Here is a 14207-nt window from a genome sequence, read left to right on the forward strand (position 1 = left end):
TCACATTCATTTTGGATTCAATACATTTTTGTTTCATACTTCGGTGTCTGGTATTCTCTCATTGATTTCATGCATGTCATGATGTGGGTTTTCACATTCACTTGCACCCATTGTGTGTGTGTGACGGACATGTGTTCATTTACATACTTGCCATTCGGGTTGTATCATGTAATGGGCATTTCTATGTGGGTGGATGCAATACTTGGTTGGGTCTTTGGGCTGGGGTGGCATGGGGTGTGATGTGGCTGGCCATTAGGCCCATGATTGAGGATCGTCATGACATGGGGGCAGGGGGACATGAGTGGGGGCCTGCTGGCAGGTGACCCTGACTGGTGGGGGGGGTGCTGGGGGACATGAGTGGGGGCCTGCTGGCAGGTGACCCTGACTGCTGGGGCGTGAGGGTGCTGGGGGACATGTGTGGGACATGAGTGGGGGCCTGCTGGCAGGTGACCCTGACTGCTGGGGGGTGGGGGTGCTGGGGGACATGAGTAGGGGCCTGCTGGCAGGTGCCCCCTGACTGCTGGGGGTGGGGTTGCAGGGGGACATGAGTGGGACATGAGTGGGGGCCTGCTGGCAGGTGCCCCTGACTGCTAGGGTGTGGGGGGTGCTGGGGGACATGAGTGGGGGCCTGCTGGCAGGTGACCCTGACTGCTGGGGAGTGGGGGTGCTGGGGGACATGAGTGGGGGGCCTGCTGGCAGGTGCCCCTGACTGCTGGAGGGTGGGGGTGCTGGGGGACATGATTGGGGGCCTGCTGGCAGGTGCCCCTGACTGCTGGGGGTACTTGGGGACATGAGTTGGTGATCAGTAGTGCAAGGTGACATGTGGCTTGTCTAGGGGGCATGCCCATGGTGGATGGGCTGCCTGCAGGACATGACCAGGGGTGCAGGGTAGTCCCCTGTGGTGTGGGCTGCCTGCAGGGGCGTGGAGGGTTTAGAGGGAACACCTGGGAGGACCCACACTGCCAATTCACGGGTACCCCCGAAATTCACGTACCCAGCTCTGACAGCAAAATCACGTGTGAAACTTCCCGCGCACCCCCAATTTACACGTACCCCGCTCCGATCGCGTGTGAAACTTCCTGCGCACCCCAGGAATACACGTACCCCACTCGCACAGGGCCTATCGCGTGTGAAACTTCCCGCGTACCCTAGGAATACACGTACCCCACTCGCACAGGGCCAATTGCATGTGGAACTTCCCGCGCACCCCCGATTTACACTTACCCCGCACCCCAGGAATACACGTACCCCACTCGCACAGGGCCAATCGCGTGTGGATCTTCCCATGCACCCCCGATTTACACGTACCCCGCTCCCATCGCGTGTGAAACTTCCCGCGCACCCCAGGAATACACATACCCCACTCACACAGGGCCTATCGCGTGTGAAACCTCCCGCGCACCCCAGGAATACACGTACCCCACTCGCACAGGGCCAATCGCGTGTGGAACTTCCCGCGCACCCCCGATTTACACGTACCCCGCTCCGATCGCGTATGAAACTTCCCGCGCACCCCAGGAATACACGTACCCCACTCGCACAGGGCCAATCACGTGTGGAACTTCCCGCGCACCCCCAAATTACACGTACCCCACTCCGATCGCATGTGAAACTTCCCGCGCACCCCAGGAATACACGCACCCCACTCGCACAGGGCCTATCGCGTGTTAAACTTCCCTCGCACACCAGGAATACACGTACCCCACTCGCACAGGGCCTATCGCGTGTGAAACTTCCCGCGCACCCCAGGAACACATGTACCCCACTCGTACATGGCCAATCGCGTGTGGAACTTCCCGCACACTCCTGATTTACACGTACCCCGCTCCGATCGCGTGTGAAACCTCCCGCACACCCCAGGAATACACGTACCCCACTCGCACAGGGCCTATCGCATGTGAGACTTCCCGCGAACTGCAGTAATACACGTTCCCCACTTGCCGTGTGCTGTGTGGCAGCCCTGTATACTGGTACAGGGTTAGCGCAGCCCTTTGTGCTGGATTGGGGATTTTGATGGCTTTTCCTTGCGCGAGGGGCGTTCTTGGAGGCGTTACTGGCGCTGCTGCAGGGTTGCTGCGCCACTGTGCGCCACGGCTGGTTTTGGTAGCTAAAATCCATGAATACGCTGTGCGCGGAAATGGATTTTAGTGCACGCGGCTGGCGCAGAGATTCGCACGCGCACACTGTGCGCCAGCCGCGTGCGCCACTTGTGCGCTGAATTCTATGAATTACCCCCTAAATGTGACTGTCTTGTGCAAGCATCTGTGTGCGTCACTTTACCACGACCTACATGTGTAATGTTTTAAACCAGTTCAAATTCATCCATTAAGCATCAAGTGTTCAGTGTACACTTTGCATGGAACGGGATCATTGCTTTATGAGAAATAGCAGACACATTGAAAACTGTGACCCAGAAGGAAGGTCTTATTAGCAAGCGTGCATTTCTGTCCCCTCTGGGCGCTGTGGCACTGCCCTCATTCCTTAGCGTCCTTTGCGAGCGCAGCTCCCACCACAGGGCAACCCCCCAGCTATTCATAATACCACAAATCATGTATTCCTTAGTATATTTAGGAACACGGTTGCATTGTCTTACATGTGTGCTTCTTACACTCTTTCCAGCTCTACTAAAATCCTACATAATGCATCTCATCCTGCAGCTTTGCCACCTGCGTGTCTGCATAATGGACGCACAGCTGCATGGACACCCTCCTCCCAGCGATCATGGAGGCTGGGCCACTGGCATGTCTGCATAATGGACACAGCTGCATGCACAACCTCCTTCCAGCGATCATGGAGGCTGGGCCCGCTGGCGTGTCTGCATAATGGACACAGCTGCATGCACACCCTCCTTCCAGCGATCATGGAGGCTGGGCCACTGGCGTGTCTGCATAATGGACACAGCTGCATGCACACCCTGCTTCCAGCGATCATGGAGGCTGGGGCCGCTGGCGTGTCTGCATAATGGACGCACAGCTGCATGGACACCCTCCTTCCAGCGATCATGGAGGCTGGGCCACTGGCATGTCTGCATAATGGACACAGCTGCATGCACACCCTTCTTCCAGCGAACATGGAGGCTGGGGCCGCTGGCGTGTCTGCATAATGGACACAGCTGCATGCACACCCTCCTTCCAGCGATCATGGAGGCTGGGCCACTGGCGTGTCTGCATAATGGACACAGCTGCATGCACACCCTGCTTCCAGCGATCATGGAGGCTGGGGCCGCTGGCGTGTCTGCATAATGGACGCACAGCTGCATGGACACCCTCCTTCCAGCGATCATGGAGGCTGGGCCACTGGCATGTCTGCATAATGGACACAGCTGCATGCACACCCTTCTTCCAGCGATCATGGAGGCTGGGGCCGCTGGCGTGTCTGCATAATGGACACAGCTGCATGCACACCCTCCTTCCAGCGATCATGGAGGCTGGGCCGCTGGCGTGTCTGCATAATGGACACAGCTGCATGCACAACCTCCTTCCAGCGATCATGGAGGCTGGGGCCGCTGGCGTGTCTGCATAATGGACACACCGCTGCATGCACACCCTTCTTCCAGCGATCATGGAGGCTGGGGCCGCTGGCGTGTCTGCATAATGGACACACCGCTGCATGCACACCCTTCTTCCAGCGATCATGGAGGCTGGGGCCGCTGGCGTGTCTGCATAATGGACACAGCTGCATGCACACCCTGCTTCCAGCGATCATGGAGGCTGGGGCCGCTGGCGTGTCTGCATAATGGACGCACAGCTGCATGGACACCCTCCTTCCAGCGATCATGGAGGCTGGGCCACTGGCATGTCTGCATAATGGACACAGCTGCATGCACACCCTCCTTCCAGCGATCATGGAGGCTGGGGCCGCTGGTGTGTCTGCATAATGGACACAGCTGCATGCACACCCTCCTTCCAGCGATCATGGAAGCTAGGGCCGCTGGCGTGTCTGCATAATGGACGCACAGCTGCATGAACACCCTCCTTCCAGCGATCATGGAGGCTGGGCCACTGGCGTGTCTGCATAATGGACACAGCTGCATGCACACCCTCCTTCCAGTGATCATGGAGGCTGGGGCCGCTGGCGTGTCTGCATAATGGACACAGCTGCATGCACACCCTCCTTCCAGCAATCATGGAGGCTGGGGCCGCTGGCGTGTCTGCATAATGGACACAGCTGCATGCACACCCTCCTTCCAGCAATCATGGAGGCTGGGGCCGCTGGCATGTCTGCATAATGGACACACAGCTGCATGCACACCCTTCTTCCAGCGATCATCGAGGCTGGGGCCGCTGGCGTGTCTGCATAATGGACACAGCTGCATGCACACCCTCCTTCCAGCGATCATGGAGGCTGGGCCACTGGCGTGTCTGCATAATGGACACAGTTGCATGCACAACCTCCTTCCAGCGATCATGGAGGCTGGGGCCGCTGGCGTGTCTGCACTGGCGTGTCTGCATAATGGACACACCGCTGCATGCACACCCTTCTTCCAGCGATCATGGAGGCTGGGGCTTCTGGCGTGTCTGCATAATGGACACAGCTGCATGCACACCCTCCTTCCAGCGATCATGGAGGCTGGGCCACTGGCGTGTCTGCATAATGGACACAGCTGCATGCACACCCTCCTTCCAGCGATCATGGAGGCTGGGGCCGCTGGCTGTCTGCATAATGGACGCACAGCTGCATGGACACCCTCCTTCCAGCGATCATGGAGGCTGGGCCACTGGCATGTCTGCATAATGGACACAGCTGCATGCACACCCTCCTTCCAGCGATCATGGAGGCTGGGGCCGCTGGCGTGTCTGCATAATGGACACAGCTGCATGCACACCCTTTTTCCAGCGATCATGGAGGCTGGGGCCGCTGGCGTGTCTGCATAATGGACGCACAGCTGCATGGACACCCTCCTTCCAGTGATCATGGAGGCTGGGGCCGCTGGCGTGTCTGCATAATGGACACAGCTGCATGCACACCCTCCTTCCAGCAATCATGGAGGCTGGGGCCGCTGGCGTGTCTGCATAATGGACACACAGCTGCATGCACACCCTCCTTCCAGCGATCATGGAGGCTGGGGCCGCTGGCGTGTCTGCATAATGGACACAGCTGCATGCACACCCTCCTTCCAGCGATCATGGAGGCTGGGGCCGCTGGCGTGCCTGCATAATGGACACAGCTGCATGCACACCCTCCTCCAAGCGATCATGGAGGCTGGGGCCGCTGGCGTGTCTGCATAATGGACACAGCTGCATGCACACCCTCCTTCCAGCGATCATGGAGGCTGGGCCACTGGCGTGTCGGTCGTCTTCCCTCTAGAATATCATTGGCAGGACAAAGTAGCAATTGCATAATTTTCACAGTCAGTTTGAGCTGTTTAGGGAAAAATAAAAGACATTTTACTTTCCATATCACGCAATATGTGTTCAACTTCATAGAATCAGCATTTATCTGAAACATGCATGCATTTGAGTTTGCTCTTGAATTGGACCTATGGGTGCAAAGAGCAATGACACTAATGCAAAGTATTCCTGTGTGTATTTGTTTAATGCATTTCTTTGTGCATTAGATTCCATTTGGTCAATCTACACAAAATCGGGCATTTGACAATAGTGCAGACATAGGAGGCCCTTTTTTAGATGCTCGGTTTCCGAAAATGCACAATTCCGACCAAATTGGTCATTAGGTCAATTGTTTTAGGTCAAATAGGTTAATACCCCTCGTTAAAGGGCCAAAAAATGTGAAAAAAGAAGCTCTACCCTTCCCGGGGATAGAAATACAACAGGGACAACAACTAAAACAAAAACATACGAAAGGATCAGAACATGCCCTGTCCTGCATTGTTTATTTACTTATTTATGTATATACGGGAGGAAAAATGCTCTTTTGATCACAAAAGAATGTACAATAGATATGAAATCAGATTTGACGGGAGCCTCTTATAATGGGGCGAGCTTGAGGGACATTCTGACCACATTGTGGAGGGGAGTAAATGCAACAGTCACTGGGGACAATACATAAGTGGACATACATATATTAAGGACAACCAACATTGGACATTTCTAAGTGCAGGTAGGCAGTACGGCCGTCTGTGCTCGGGACGTGACCATGAAGGGTGAAGTGCTAGTGTGGGGGCAGAGGAAGTGAGAGACAGAGGCAGGTTAGTGGTGAGGGAAACATGTTACCTATCAGGCAGATAAGAGGTAGGTTAAGAGGGTAACTCGAAGGCGAGGAGGTAAGCTTTTAGTCTGGTTTTGAAAAAATCTGTGTCGGCTGCTTCTCGGATGTCCGGGTGAAGAACATTCTGGTTCCATGCCTTTTAAAATTACACCTGAATAACAAAACAAGTCGATTTTAATGTTTTTTATTTGGGGGTGTCCCCCCAACACCTCTATTTCTACTGCCTTTTTAGCTTCCCCCAATTACCCCAACCCTTTTAATCACTTACCCCCACCGGCATATATACTTTTCTTTAAAATTTGAGTTTTTGTTGTTATTTAGGTGTCGTTTAAAAAGTGTGTCGTTATTTCTATTTCGTTATAAACACTGGATAACAAAAACTCCATGCAAGTGGAGCAAGAAGAGAGAAAGAGTGGAAGCAAGCAGAGGCACAGAAAGGGTGAGGAGCCGCAAGGCTAGTCGAGGAGGTAGAGCAGAGATTACGAGAAGGGTTGTAGAGTTGGATAGAGGAGGATAGATACAGTGGTGCCTTACTATGGATAGATTTGTGAACTAGGAGAAGACATTTAAATTTGGCCCTGTTTTGCATCGTCAGCCATCCAGCCTGGTGATGGTACGAGGAAGTTGGTGTGAAGTGAGGGAGTTCAAAGAGTCCTGGTAGCTGTGAAAAACCTGAGGGTATTCTCACTCCTCCTCCCCTAGGATCTTCTATGCGGGTGGCCAGGGAAAGGCCATTGCTTTTGGATCCTGACCCTGGGGGGGGGACAAGCGAGAGAGGATCACCTTGGTTGAGAGTCCTTGGGGATTGCGAGTTGGGTGCCTTCAGGTGAGGCATAGTATCCCCCTTATCCTAATGTCAACCAATGTATCCCTCCACCAACCTTTATGGATTACTGTAGGTCAACTTCCCTTCTTTCATCTCTTGGGACACCTGACATGGTACTGAGACGAGGGGAAGAGACAGCTCAGATTCATGAACCCCATACACTCTCTCCACTCTGGTACTGAGACTGAGAGAAATAAAGACCATTCACTTTCACTACTTAGGGACTGGGACAAAGAAGATGCATGAAAGGTATAAAGGTCAGGCATGGCCTCTTAATCAGAGTCAGGCAGAAGGGACTGATGAATACACCTGCAGCCCATTGTTGGACCTCAGGTGTATAAAAGGCAAAGCTATGCAGGAGCAAAAGAGAAAGACCTGGGAAACCTGGATGGAGATTGCTGTGAAACCCAGGGAATCACCGAGGCAGCTGTGGTGGGACCAAGAATGAGAAGAGACTCCGACCGGCCTCCCCAAATGAAGGGAAGCTTCCCTTATGTAGAAGGAAGCCTCCCACATGAAGTGGGAGCAAAAGGAGCTGTGGCGGGGCACACACGCCAAGGATGCTACATCCGTCCTTGCAAGACATTGAAGCTGCTTTCGTTGAACAAACTCCTATGCTTACCCAAGCAGGGCTCGCTGAAGCTGAAGCAGAAGCCAGAGAGTACCGCCGGAGGAAGGCGCTTACAACCAGCGAGTGCTGGGGAAGCAACCCAGAGACCGAGCTGCACCAGGCGGGTTACACAAGTTGCAAACAGCACTGAGGGAATAAATACTTGCGTTACAATTGGAATGGTGAAGTTAAATGAAGGAGCTAAAGGCAGGTTGCACGTGAAGCATTAATTGCTAATACTGAATACCGATCTGAATGAAAACAGGGACTGTTAATGGTTAATCATGTACTGGAAGAAAGTAGGAAACTAAATCAAATGAAGGACTCTGATTGCAGAGTTGAAGGCCAATCTGCGATACTAATTGATGTTGAAGCTGCCCATGGAGAACCTAGGATGCCTTGTTGCAAGACCTGTAATAGGTAGATCGTGTGATCCAACAACTGCGCTAAAACCAGAGAATCTCTATATGTTGAATATTGAACTGCTAAAAGAGAAGTCAAGGTTCCTGGTTGCGTGACCTGTATTGGGTGGACAGTGTGGTCCAAAAACTACGTCAAGACCAGAGGACCCCTTTATGCTAATAAGGTACGATACTATTGATGCATGTAAGGCATGCGGAAGGGAGCCTTGAGCCATGAAGAACTATTGGGATTGAACAGAAAGACAAAGCTTCAAGATACTCCCTTTTGTGACATCTTGCTATTGAACTTGGGGAAGGGAACGCTGAGACTTGCTGCCAAGAAACTGTATTGAACTTGGAGAAGAATATCCTGACATTTGAAAAGGTGTGGAACTATATAACCATGAATCCAACAAATTGTAACTTGAACATTGTGGTGAACCTTTTGATATGTAAGGAGGAGAAGATGACGAATAAGTATGAGCTGGAAATAACTCAGAACTTTTCTTTTGGGACACTGGGCCTCATTACAACCTTGGTGCTAAGTGCACCAACTTTACCACCATGGTGTAAACTCAGTTTACACCATGGTGGATGGCGGATTTACCGCCCCATTCCAAGGTGAGTGGGGCGGTAAATCCCCATTTCCCATTTTCCCTTCCCCATTCCCATTTTTGCCCCATAGGGCATAATGGGAGTGGGGAAGGCGCTAATTACGCCGCCGTAAATTACGGCGGCGTAATTAGCACCATGGCAGGTTAGCGCCATGGATTTTAACGCCTGCTAAAAGCTAAAAGCAGGCGTTAAAATCCGAATCAGGCGTTAAGGGTTAACGGTGGCGTTAACCCTTAACGCCTGAGTTGTAATGAGGCGCACTGTGTCATGCGCCGGGTGGGCAGACGCCTGTGGAATCGCTGGTGTTACGCTTCGGCAGCGCTGCTCTCTCCAATCTCCCTCAGCATTTACACCGGCTCATACAGTCTGGGCAAAGACATCGGTGTGGCAGCATTATCGGTTTCCATGGAGACTGTATGGACACCGGCATCGGTATCGGCCGTGTCAGCTGACACGCTCATTACGCACAACGGGTACACCTATGCTCCGCCCCTTGCCTTCTTAACCCGGTTCCTCTCGGGGCTCGGTGCTGCTAATTGTAGTCTACACGTACCCTTACGTGTTTAGCCCCCAAGCTAATTTCCTTCTTCAACCTTCCAACGTGTTTTCCTGGTTTTCGACTTTGCCTTCCACTCGGACTGCTTACGGATTGCCCTGTTGTCTTTGGTTCTACACGCTGTTACGACTCGGAACGTTTCCTGGATTGTTGGCGGCTTCCTGTCAGAAGTCGTTTTCCTACGCTCTGTAGCTTTTTGGTTCCTTCCGCAAGGGCTGTATCGGAGCGGTCACCCCTGCCTTCAGTAAGTGTTCCTTCATTTGAAACCGTGCTCATTGCTTCCTGTGATTGTTTGTTCTTGGATAAACACTGCCTACCCTCGCTGTGAATAAATCTACACGTTACCTTGGACATTGTGCTGGATTTGTACTCTTATCTTACAAGTTCAGTTCAGGACGCTTTCCAGTCACTTGCACCAACCCGTACCTAGTGCGTCCCTCGGGCCGTTCGGGTGTATCCTCCCTCACTAACTTCCCTGTTTATTATTTTCTCCTGTCGTTGTGTCCTTTCCAGCAGGATTTCCCTTTTTGCTCCTTAACCATCTCCTTCCAGGTTAGTTGTGCATTCTCTAAGGTTCAAGGGGAGTCCTTAAGTCAGTTAAGCTAGTTCCTTATTGTCTTTTGCATTGTCCTTCTAGGCTCTGTACATACTCTGCTACTCCAACCAACTTGTTATTCAGGTATTCATGAATTGTTGATTGTCCTACAATTGCTATTCTTATCTGTACCGCGTATAACCCTTTCTGTGGTTTCTTTTCAGCTGTTGGTCTAGCGGTGTGTGTTTACCCCGCTCTTTTATTTGATTGATACCTCTGTCTGTCTTATCAACACAGCAGAGGGATACATCATAGAAAAGAGCCCCTCTTCTTGAGGAAGCCTGATTCACTGAAATCAGGGTAGCTGAGGTTGAGACTGGTTGCTCTGAGAATTCCACCACTTCTGTCTTCGAGGTCCGGTTCCAAATTTCCGATCCTTGGTGTAGTGAGTAACAGAATTAGCAGCCTTAGAAATGTCTACAAAGACAACAGACGCATTAGCACAAATAGTGCAAATGGTCACTGAGCTCCGTTCTGAATTAACCACAGCTCAGGTGGCCTTGCGTCAACGCATGGATGCAATTCAGTCTCTAGTGACCTCACCAGCATCTCAGGCAGGAGCTGGAGCTATGGCTTCGGGATCTGGGTTTCCTGTGCCCAATTCAGAACCAGTTCCTGTGATGCTTACTACTCAGTTTCCTTTGGCCCCTCCAGAACACTTTCTAGGCGATCCAAAACAGTATAGGACGTTTATAAATCAGTCTAAGCTGCATTTTCTATGCCGCCCTACGTCCTTTCCTACCTCCACCACTAAGGCAGCTTTTGTCTTATCCCACTTAGGGGGTAATGCCGCAGCATGGGCTAATCCATTGCTGGAATCCAACAGCCATGTGTTATACAATTGTGACGCTCTCCTTTCAATCATGAGCAAGGTGTTTGACACTAGATATACCACCCAAGCCACAGATCTTGAGCTCCTTAAACATAGGCAGGGGAACACCTCCCTATTGGCTTATTTAGCTAGATTCAATCAGCTGGCAGCGGAGACGGACTGGCCAGAAGAGAAGAAAGCTGCAGTATTTTACCAGGGCCTTTCTGAGGAACTGAAAGACATACTATCCACGGTTCCTGTGGTTCCTACCGCTTTCAGTGAACTCCTCGATTTAGTCCTCCAAATAGACGCTCGAAAGGCCGAATGTCGTGGGGAAAAGAGGTCGCCTCCTCTCATGTCGGTAGCCTCCGATACCCCCGCACAACTGCCGATCCCTGAGCCTATGCAGATCGGCGCGGTGAGAAGCCCATTAACTCCGGCTCAACGTGAACACCGCCGATCCCACAATCTTTGTATGTATTGTGGGGCAGCTGATCATTTGTTGCCTGAATGTCCCAAAAAGCCCAAAAGAAAGGTGGGAAATGCCAAATCCTGACAGTAGAAGGAGTTCCTATGTCGGGAGATTCAAACAAGGGCTCTTGTAAACTTGGCCAATTCCAGTTGGTTCATCTTCCTGTTACCTTTTCAGTAGCCCATGAAGAAACATTTGAGGGAAATGCCATTAATGATTCTGGAGCCACAGGCAATTACATTGACCAGTGTTTTGCATATGTATCAAGGGTTCCGTTAATCCCCAAAAAGCAACCTGAAATTGTGAATGCCGTTGATGGATCTACCTTGGTTTCCGGAATGGTTACCCACCAGACGATACCGCTGATCATGTCCACTAAAGAAGGTCATACTGAGGAGATATCCTTTGACGTTATCAAGGCGCCTGCTTCCAAAGTCATTTTGGGCATTCCGTGGCTTCAATACCACAATCCCGCCATCGACTGGTCCTCCCAACTGGTACAGTTTCCGTCCTCTGTATGCAATACGTCATGCACTTCCTTGCATACTATCAATCAGAGTAGTCCAACTCAAGCGCTTGTTTCCTCCTTGCATACAGGAGCTGTCTCTGCCACTGCGCTACCCTCGGTTCCGGCTGAATATATGGATTATTCAGAAGTTTTCAACAAGGGTGTGGCAGAGACCCTTCCGCCTCACCGGGTCTATGATTGTCCAATAGATCTGATACCAGGGGCTAAGACACCTACCGGCAGGGTGTATTCGCTAATAGTCAAAGAGGACCAAGTGTTAAAGGAGTACATCGACAAAGCACTTGTGATGGGTTTCATCCATCCATCAAAATCACCAGCGGCATCTCCACTTTTTTTTGTCCCCAAAAAAGAAGGCGATCTTCGCCCTTGCATAGACTATCGTGCCTTGAATGCTGTGACCATTAAAAATCCGTATCCTCTCCAGTTAATATCGGTCCTTCTCGACCAATTAGGTTCTTCCCAAATATTTACGAAACTGGATCTCCGAGGAGCATACAGTTTGGTACACATGCGAGCGGGAGATAAGTGGAAAACCGCATTTAAGACACGCTATGGTCTCTATGAATACCTGGTAATGCCGTTTGGTCTCTGCAATGCCCCAGCCACTTTTCAGGCTTTTATGAATGATCTTTTTCATGATGTATTGGACCAGTATGTCGTTGTCTATTTAGATGACATTCTGATCTATTCCAGGACACTTCCAGAACATATCCAACATATCAGAACTGTAATTCAGCGTTTGCGGGACAATCAGTTGTACGTGAAAATTGAGAAATGTATTTTTCACACCCCGGAGGTTGAGTTCTTTGGATATGATCTGACTAATCAGGGAGTTCGCATGAGCAAATCCAAAGTGAGGGCTATTTTGGAATGGCCAACCCCGAAAACAGTGAAATCACGCCAATCATTTTTGGGATTCGCCAATTTTTATCAGCGTTTCATAAATGGGTTTTCGGGGCTTTCTGCGCCTCTCACCTCCTTGACCAGTGCTAAGGTTCCATATGTCTGGTCCAAGGCGGCTCAAGATTTATTTGAACAACTATAATTGGCGTTTACATCAGCTCCTGTTCTAAAACATCCCGATCCAGAGCTACCATTTTATGTGGAAGCCGACGCTTCTGGTTTTGCTATTGGCGCCGTCCTGTCACAGGAGTGTCCCCTTACTGGTGAAATACACCCCACTGCTTTCTTTTCTCGTAAACTTACAACCTATGAAAATAACTATTCAATCACTGAACGTGAACTCTTGGCCATCCGGGACGCCTTTTCTGAGTCGAGGCATCATTTATTAGGGGCTCGCCATCCTGTCACGGTTTATTCTGATCACAGGAGCCTACTCGCTTTTAAGACCATGAAATGCCTAACTGCCAGGCAGTCCCGTTGGCATCTGTTCTTTTCGCAGTACGATTTTCTTATTACCTATCGTCCTGCCAAGGCTGAGGTGTCTGCTGATGCTCTATCTCGCCTTCATGCTGGGGAGCGGCCGTCAAAGATGGAACCCCTTCCACTGCTACCTAACAATGTTATCTGTGGGTGTGCTGTGCAACCCTCACTACGTTCTTTCATTGAGAATTGGGTTTCTACTCATCCTACGGAAGTCATTGATCTAAACCTAGACATGGTTCAGGGTCTCCCATTCATACAAGGACGCATCTTCATACCACCAGGTCATGTCCGTACCTTGGCCTTACAGTGGTCTCATGACTCTGTCATCGCGGCACATCCCGGCCACAAGAAGACGGTAGAGGCCTTACGTCGCTGGGCCTGGTGGTCTAACATGTCTTGGGATGTCAAAGACTATGTTTCCTCCTGTGCAATATGTGCACAATGCAAAACTTCCAGATCTAAACCCGTAGGCTTATTACGTCCACTACCGGTCCCTTACAAACCTTGGCACATGGTCTCAATGGATTTTATAGTCAATCTACCTGAAGTGAGTGGACATGATACCATTTGGGTACTGATTGACTACTTTACCAAATATGCCATTTTTGTGCCCTGTGCAGGTTTGCCTTCCGCTCCTCAGTTGGCCAGGTTGTTCATGGCTAACGTTTTCAGGTTTTTCGGATTGCCGTCCATCATCGTGTCTGATCGGGGGATGCAGTTCACATCCTGTTTCTGGAGGGCACTCACTACTTCTTTTGGCATCGACGACAGATACTCCTCGTCGTATCATCCTCAGACGGACGGTCAGACTGAAAGGGCAAACGCTACTATAGAACAATATTTGCGTTGTCTGTGTCTTCAGTTTCAGCAATCTTGGTTTACTGCCTTACCCCAAGCGAAATTCGCTTATAACAACTCGATGCATTCAGCCACAGGAGTGTCACCATTTTTTGCCCTATATGGGTGTCATCCACGCTCCTTGCCTCTCGACCCGTCCTTGCCTACAACTAATCCAGCTGCTTCGGATTGTGTTCGTGATCTGGACCAGTTGCACCGGGACGTCCGTTGCCATCTGCTCCGGGCCCAAGAGCATGCCAAGAGGACTGCGGATGCTCGCTGTGTGCCTGGCCCCGACTATCGGGTCGGTATAAGAGTTTGGTTGTCTTCACGGAACCTGTGAATAGCAGGTAAAAGCTCTTTGCTGCAACGATTTGTGGGTCCTTTTCTCATCATCTCTA

At 51.1% G+C, this 14207-nt stretch overlaps 1 protein-coding gene across 2 annotated transcripts in view; it reads right to left on the bottom strand.

Moving 5' to 3' along the window:
- Window positions 1–5247: 5247 nt before the first annotated feature.
- The window catches only part of LOC138527333 (receptor-interacting serine/threonine-protein kinase 4-like), a 437375-nt gene continuing 428415 nt past the window's right edge, over window positions 5248–14207 (bottom strand). Inside the window, exon 9 of one of the 2 annotated variants that reach the window (XM_069638392.1) lies at window positions 5248–5361. The gene's annotated coding sequence lies outside the window, so the exon portion shown is untranslated. The remainder of the gene's footprint in view (window positions 5362–14207) is intronic. The other variant, XM_069638389.1, reaches the window with a different exon arrangement.

The sequence above is a fragment of the Ambystoma mexicanum genome, chromosome 14 (genome assembly GCF_040938575.1).
Source record: "Ambystoma mexicanum isolate Mex_15411 chromosome 14, UKY_AmexF1_1, whole genome shotgun sequence".
Lineage (NCBI taxonomy): Eukaryota > Metazoa > Chordata > Amphibia > Caudata > Ambystomatidae > Ambystoma > Ambystoma mexicanum.